This window comes from Lycium ferocissimum, chromosome 5 (genome assembly GCF_029784015.1).
Source record: "Lycium ferocissimum isolate CSIRO_LF1 chromosome 5, AGI_CSIRO_Lferr_CH_V1, whole genome shotgun sequence".
NCBI classification, from domain to species: domain Eukaryota; kingdom Viridiplantae; phylum Streptophyta; class Magnoliopsida; order Solanales; family Solanaceae; genus Lycium; species Lycium ferocissimum.
This window is the reverse complement of record NC_081346.1, coordinates 11,405,615-11,413,938: the sequence shown is the minus strand read 5'-3', so window position 1 is coordinate 11,413,938 and position 8,324 is coordinate 11,405,615. Positions and strand designations below refer to the sequence as shown.

The 8,324-nt window shown below is 34.9% G+C and overlaps 1 pseudogene; it reads left to right on the top strand.

Moving 5' to 3' along the window:
* The first annotated feature begins 647 nt into the window (after window positions 1-647).
* On the top strand, window positions 648-8,324 carry LOC132057551 (mitochondrial phosphate carrier protein 3, mitochondrial-like; annotated as a pseudogene).

The following is an 8,324-nucleotide window of genomic DNA, read 5'->3' as shown; positions in this document are numbered from 1 at the left end:
AAGGATATACGGCTAACTCTGCATTTTCATATTTTCTTTTGTTATTTCCTCTATCGGTGATGCTTTCCTTTCCATAACGGAATATGAAGTACTAGATTTTTTTCGAATCGAGCTATTAAATTTAAAGTAACCATAAAAGTCGCCCATAAGGCATAAGTATGCCCCGCGTCGGCATAAGTTTGATAATTCGTTAACAAATTTATGCGGGGGGGCATACTTTTAATGGGCAAACTTGTATCTTGGACCGCATAACTTTGTGAAGGAATTATCAAAGTTATGCGGACCGGCATAACTAAACATAACTAAAAGTACGCCCCCTCCAGCGGACTTTTAGTTAAACACAACTAAAATGCTATGGGATCCGGCATAACTAAATATAACTAAAAGTCGCACTCCTCCAGCGATATTCGGCTTTGCATTTCTAGAAAGTATGCCTCGGATCGAAAGCTTGCATTTTAATCTTCTTGTCGAATATTGTTCCCGACTCACATGCTTAATCTCGGTTTACAAATTAACAACAATTAACATAAGTATGAATTCAGCTTGAGACAAGCAACCCAAGCGATATGTCGACTTAACGAATATAAAGTACTAGATTTTTCGAATGCGAGCTATTAAATTTAAAGTAACCATAAAACTTTGCGTCCATGACGGTTGAGTTTGTGGTAATTAAGTTATATCCCAAAGAAATTAACAAATCAATATTAACGATTCGTGTGGATCCTCGTATATATACTTCAAAACCTAACAATAAATTGTTCGAATTAAGCGAATAGTAGTTAGTATCTCACGTTAATGACAATGGGTTCGTGCTCTCGTGTGTTTAACAATTAACATACTGCTATACAACGCAACCCATAATTAGTTTGGAATGACAAATACATATATATGTTTTAGGCAAAGTCGCCGTAAGGCATAAGTATGCCCCGTCGCGTAAGTTTGATAATTCGTTAACAAATTTATGCGGGGGCATACTTTTAATGGGCAAACTTGTATTCCGGACCGGCATAACTTTGTGAAGAATTATCAAAGTTATGCCGGACCATAACTAAACATAACTAAAAGTACGCCATACGTGAGACTTTTAGTTAAACACGACTAAAAGTACGCCGGATCCGGCATAAAACTTTGCGTCCGTACGGTGAGTTTGTGGTAATTAAGTTATATCCCAAAGAGTTGGAGTGGTCAAAAACATTGAAGATTTGTCTATGTATTAGTGTCCTATGTAATTTTATGTTTTTCTTGGTTACGGTAGTAGTACTAATTAGGTTGAAGTGAAGTTGTACTTAGATGATTAACAATGGTTATAGTACTAATTAGGTTGAAGTGAAGTTCTATTTAGATGATTCACAATGTAATCTAATTTTGGTTAGCATATTGAATATGATTATGATGACTTTGTGAAGCAATACGTTATACCATCTGGTTAGTAATGGTTAGCCTATTCAACATGTTAACACTAACAAAGGGAGACAGAGAGTTTTTGAGGGTGAGGTTCAAATGGACGCTTCTGGTAGACTGAGAGGGGGTTTAATTAAACGTGGGTCGGGTCGGGTTATTTACCCGGTTCTAATTTATTATGTGGCATGAATATATTACACGTGGATGGCCACATAAGCGTTTTAATCCAGCTGGACCCGCGAGTGATATACACTCGCTCCGGGTCATGAGCTCGGGGATTAATTAAAACCCATTTTGCCAAGTCTAGGGGTGTCTTAAAGTGCAGTAATAGTTTGGGGACGAAAGTTGCAATTCGTGCCAAGTTCGGGGGCGTTTTAGTTACTTAAGCCTATTTTTTTTTAATTTTTTTTTTAGATTTATTGATTGAGGTTGCAATTTCTTTCAATAAACCTTTGTTACTTTTAGTATATGAGATTCTATTACCGTTTAATTGACAGTTTATGACTATTTGATGTAACAGAGGAAGAATAGTATGCTGGTGGTACCCCGTGCTTCAATCTCAAGGTGTTTAAAAGTTACTGTGCATTACATATCTTTGTTTCCATATGACCTACAGATGGCATCGGTTAGATTAGCTATGGAGTACAAGGATCTCATAGTTCTTGGATATACTCATCTGTAAAGGATACAACCTGTTATGTTACAACACCTTATCTTAGCATATGTTGAGCAGACTAGTACAACTTCGATAATGCTCTAACATCATGTATTTAGGTAGCTTCAATTTTTTTATACAAATCAAAGAACTGAAGAATTAATGTGTGCTAACTTAAATTTTTTTGTTGATGACCATGACATGTAGCCTTATACTTTTCATTTCTTTTTTCCTGGGAAGGGTGATATTTTTCCTTAAAAGCTTCTCAAATTTTTAAAGTGCTATGTTTACTACGGTGGGGATTCAGGCGTTGTTGTTAATTATGGTCAATGGTAAGACGCTTTCGGGAATGTCGACTTTCAAAGTGGTTTTTGCAATTGTTAGGTGATCGTCGTGGTCCAAAGTATCTTGGATATGTGTTTATCTTTTGACTAATCAAATGAGATACTGACTTCCTTAATTCAGTTAATGCTCATTATTTATTTAACTTTTTAAATTAATTTCCTGAATTCAGAACTTCAATTACTACTATTTCCCATTGATTGCTTATGGACAATGTTCTGCAATGAGTAAAATATGGTTTCTCCTTGTGATGATCGCAAAACTTAGTGAAAAAGAGAGGGACACAAATAGAAGGAATTACAGTGAAACCTTGTAATACTATAAGTCATGACATACCTTTGTGTGCTATCAGTAGTGTCAATTTTTTATTGTTACTTTCATTATACATAACTTAAACTCTTACGATTTAGTTAAAGATAACTACCATGAAAAGGCGATGCTTAGACTTGCATAAAATTGTTTATGTTAGGCCGGGTTTTTGTGTGTTACTTTGATCTAACCTTAATCGGTCATTCCTCTATAAATTATAACTAAAAAAGCTAGAATCTTTCTATTTTGACAGAGGTTCTGTCTGTGTTTTTTGCTCTTCCATTTTTTTCTTTCGCTTGCTGATCTTAAATCCGAAAGAGAAAAGGAAAATGAAAGAAAAAGTCTCAACTTTCTAGAGAAGATTGGATTAATGGCGGATTTAATGTCCTTATGATTTAAATGTTTGATTTGTCAGATTGATCCTGCAAAGTATTACTTAAGCAGCAGGGCATTAGAGGATTCTTTAGGGGTTGGGTACCTACTTTGCTTGGTTATATTTCACAGGGACTTTGCAAATATGGATTCCATGAATATTTCAAGATGTACTATTCAGACCTTGCTAGCCCTGAGAATGCGGTCAAGTACAAGACTTTGATCTAATTTGTTGGTTCTGCATCTGCTGAGGTTAATGCTGATGTTGCCTTTGCCCATTTGAGGCTGTCAAAGTTCATGTTCAAACTCAGCCTGGTTTTGCCAGAGGCTTGTCTGATGGACTTCCCAAGTTTGTCAAGGTTGAAGGCATTGATTGGTATGCCTATTTATATTATCTTGAACAAATTTTTTGTTAGTTAGATTTGCTTATTGTGGGTTTTCTCAATACTAAGGAAATTATGACCTTTGAATTTTTCTTTATAGGCTTTGCAAGGGGACTGTACTTCTCTGGGGACGACAAATTCCATGTAAGCTAACAGATTTTCTCTGATTTTTCCATCACTAGGATATTGATTTTACGTTTAGATACTTTCTTTGACTTTTAAACAAAGGTGTCATTCAGTTTCTTGCAAGCTTAGGCTATACCTCATCCGTTTCATTTTATATGGCAGTGTTCGATTAGACAAGGAGATTAAAAAGAAAGAAAGGGTTCTGACACTAACCAAAAAGTAACCTTAGAAAATGTGTGCGTAAACATATCATGACATTTCTATGATTATAAGAGCATGCCATTAAATGTGAAGTGAGAATTTTAAAGTTAAGATACTTTCAAATATATAAGTTATGTAAAATGAAACAGAAGGAGTATAACCTTTGTTGGTCGAACTGCTTGGCATCTGTTTAACTACTCATTCTTGAATGTAATGTTCCATTGCTGTGAAAAATGGGAACTAGACTGACTGAGTCTCACATGGGTTATTTTACAGACATCATGATGAAGTTTGCATCATTTGAAACCATAGTGGAACAACTCTATAAACATGTCATTCAACACCAAAAGACAAAAGCAGCAATACCACACGGCTTGGTGTGAACTTTGCTGGTGGATATTTGGCTGGTATTCTGTGATGTTGCACAAATTCGTTTTCTCTTAATCCTTAGAGACATTAGTTAATCACTTTCATAAAGAGAGCTTGCAACTGGCTTATACATATCATTTTGTTGACAACTTCAATCTTCTTGATAAAAGGTAAAAATGGGGAAGTAAGTTGGAAACAGTAAAATCCTATTCTCTGGATATTCTCTACCACAAAAGAATATGTTTTATTACTGATGTTTAATAGGGTGGTGATGCAAGCATAAAGAGGGTGAAGGTTGAGCAAGAAGTGGATCAAAGAGTGGTTGGTGATACTCAAATGGAAGAGAGGTGTACAACTACAATTCCAAAGGAGGATATGACTTCTACATCCAAGGAAACCACTATTGGAAGTACATCAACAATGGATACTAGACCTGAAATTCTGCATCAGATGAGCTTCATGAAGAAAAAGATTAAAGATGGAAAAATTGATAGTTTAGACGACACTTTAAAGGTATCTCCTAAGCTTTTAATTTTTTGTATCAAATTTAGTACCTAATGCAGCTGTCTGTAAATTCTGAATGAAAAGTTGCTGATCTATCTTGCATTCCATAGGATATGGAACGTGCTGTTGTTAGTGGTAATGGAACAGAAACTGGTCAGATAATTCTAAAATTTGACTAATTGATGAATATTTATTCAATTTAATGGCAGTTTATAATGGTGAGATTTTGAAAAAATAATCTGGAGAATTCATCATAAGTTGTTTCGTATATGTGGATCTATTTGTCTTCTTTTTCCTTGTGATCTGCCTTACCGTTTTGGTCCGTTCTCTTCCTTTTTTTTTTTTTCCCCTTTTACATTTTTTACTTAGACAAATTTGTTTTGTGGACTTGCAGACTGATTTTTGGGTATGTATATCCGGATTTTGAGTATTTCAATACTGTTGAGAAGAAAAGCAGAAATTGAACAGCTTGGCTTATGGTACAAATATTATTACATCATGTATTTAACAAGGCTGCAAAAACTGATTGGAATATGTCGGCAAGTCTTCTTTGGAGAGTGATTGTACTCCTAAAATAAGCAAAGGATTGCGGCATATTCTCATGTGTAAGTGATACATAAAGTAGATGTATTTTCTTCTCTCTATGTTGTGTCTTTTCTTGAATAATATTTTCCTTATTTTGATCAGGTGATTTAATGCTTGCAAGTAGTAATATCCTTACTTGCAAAATATGGTGAAATTGATATGTCAATATGTAAATATTCTCAAAAATGAGTCAAATATGACATAAATACAAGTTTAGATCTCCATCTTACTCACCATTGGTCTTAAAGGAAAACTCAATACTAATGAAATTGTAGAGCACACGAATATGATGTATGCAACACGTGAAGTTGAAGGTTTTACAGTTATAATGCAGAAAAATAAAACAAACTGATGTTTAATTATTTTAATAACAACATTGATAAGGCAATTATATTTAAGAATTGATGTTATGGATAGAATATCGCGATGACAAAATAGATCATAGAGTAATACTTGTTTAACTATTCAATCGCATTCCATGAGATATGCGTGGGACAATATCAATTTTTATGTATTTTATAATTATATTTTAAATAAATATTATATATATTCAGACACCCATACATTAACGCCAATAAATGTGTCACTTTTTAGATGGTAATGTTTTTATCAGATAAATTTTTACCCTTCTTATCCCAATTCTCCATCCAAGTTTTAAGTGGCATTGTCCTTTCAATTAATTTACGTTTGGAATGTTCTCGATATTTTAAGTTATTACAATAATTTATCTTTTGTTATTTTTAATATTCAAAAAGTAGGAAAAACATTATTTTTAAGTAAAGTCTTTTGCGACAGCGCAAAGCGCAGGCAAATTTCCTAGTTGTATAAATAATCCAAAATGAAGGAACCTCGAGAGGATTTCTCAAAGAAAAAATGTCACATCTTCAATCTATGAAAGCCAAGAAGTACATTAAACAGCACCAGAAAATCCACAACATTTAATAAGAAAACTGAGATAGTTTCTTTTAACGTATGTTGTTTAGAAACTAAATTGATGGACATGAGATGGCCGCGTAAGAAATTGATGACATGAATGCCAGTGTAAGTAGTATGCAGTAGAACCTTATAAGAATTTGTTTAGTGATGCTTAATTGTAATTCTCAATTGTGGCTTATGATCCCTGAGTGGAACCATCTGAGAATGGTCAGTTGGTCTTATGTCAGAACTCGGCAGTCCTTTGTCTTATTTATTTAGATAAGCTACTCATAATTTACATGACTAAAAGATGTCATATACCTATTGCATATTAACCTCGGAATGAGATGGTCTGTTGTGTCATCCGTCATGCTTGTTCCTGTAATGATGCTCGCACTGGCTGTCATTTTCATGCTTGTTGCTGTAATTGTGCTTGAAAGATGTTCTCGCTGGCTGTTATAACTAGCAAGCATGTTTTACTAAGCTGAGCTAATGAATGACTGTTTTTGACTTTTGATGCCTCTGGATTTGACAGGGTTGGTTATGTCTTTCTGGACAAATGGTGGATCTTGCTTTCAACCTCTGATTTGATTGTTTGTAGGATCTGATTAAAATGAATATCAATTTTTTTAAATAACGTTTTGGTGTTTACTGTTTTGAGTGGGGTAAGTTGAACTGAGCTTTTCTTATCGGCCACTATGGACTGCAGCTTTGCAGTCCTTTTGTTTCGAATCAAACTAGCACAACTTCAGTTGCCACGATGGTAGAGCCACATTTCTTCAAATACTTTTGGTTTGGTGTCATTCGTGAAGGCACGTCTCGCTAAGTCCACATTTTTCTTCCTTTTCCCTGCTGCACCACTTGTATGTCATCCATGAGCTATGACATTTTTCAAGGGTTATTTGACTAGTTACTCTTGATGAAAAAGGGCTATTTTACTAGTTATTATGCCTGTACTCTAGCTGATTGAAATTTGGATTATAATCCAATCATAACTACTATTACTGAGGTGCAACCAGTTTCTTTTTGCTTTCTCAAGCATAACTATTATTGGTGATCTGTGATATAGAGGAATAGGATTACTTGCAAGACATTTGTCTATGTGCATGAAATGTTACAAATAACTTGCTTGGATAAGTTTCAAGGATATGCACTTTGTTCTTCTTCCATTTCCTACTTGGCGTGGTATTCATTTTACAATGCAATGGAACCATTGGGCAAGGAAAGATGAAAGAAGGAGCATTCTGTCTGTGTTCGGCCAAAAAATGTTGTGGCTATCAATACCAGTTATCTCAATATTTTCCACTTTTGGGAACATTGGTTTGTCAAAGTGCTAGTTAATTCAGAGGCGGATCCACATGGAAAGGCGGGAGTGCACGTGCACTCGTTAGCTTCGGAAAAAATTATGTATATATACTTTGAAAAATTAGTATATATTTAATTGTGCACTCTAACAAACGAAAGTGTCTTTTGGGCACGTTGGTTGCAACTCGCTATCGCTTCTTTAGATGTCACTCCGGATCGAACCCGAATGTCACTTTTAATTATTTTTTGAGCCTATTTTTAGGAAAACAATAAGCGTTAAATGAGCTCGCTCATGTTCAAACCTGCACTATCAACACATGTTGAGTAGCCTTAGTCACTGAGCTATCTCTTTCATTTGCTTCACTGTATCAAATTTTATATATTACACATATTTGACCTATATACTTGTATTTTCGCCACTGCTACGCTATTTGTGACCGGTCCAACATGGTATTAACCCTCAGTTGTCATTAAATTTTTTGTTGGCGTTTATGTTAAGATAATAGTGCCTTCGCAGTCTTAAAATCCTGAATCCGCCTCTGAGTCAATTTGTGATGCTACTGAATTTGGCAAGTGATGCTGGAACATCTAGGACTGAAAAAAGATCTAACTAATGAGAATAGGGTTGTGCATAGATATTGCAAAGGACCAAACCAGTTATATTGCCATGGACCATCCTAGTGCAGTGTTTGACAAGTTTGGTGCTTGTCAGTTTACTTGCCATTGAAGCATCCATGGTGACAGGGTTGTTTTTTGTGCTGAATATGCTGGTTCGTGTTTGTTAATATAAGTATATAACTAGCCTGTTGATGATCATAGTCATTGTGTTTACACTGTCGGAGTTCTCTATGTTCTTG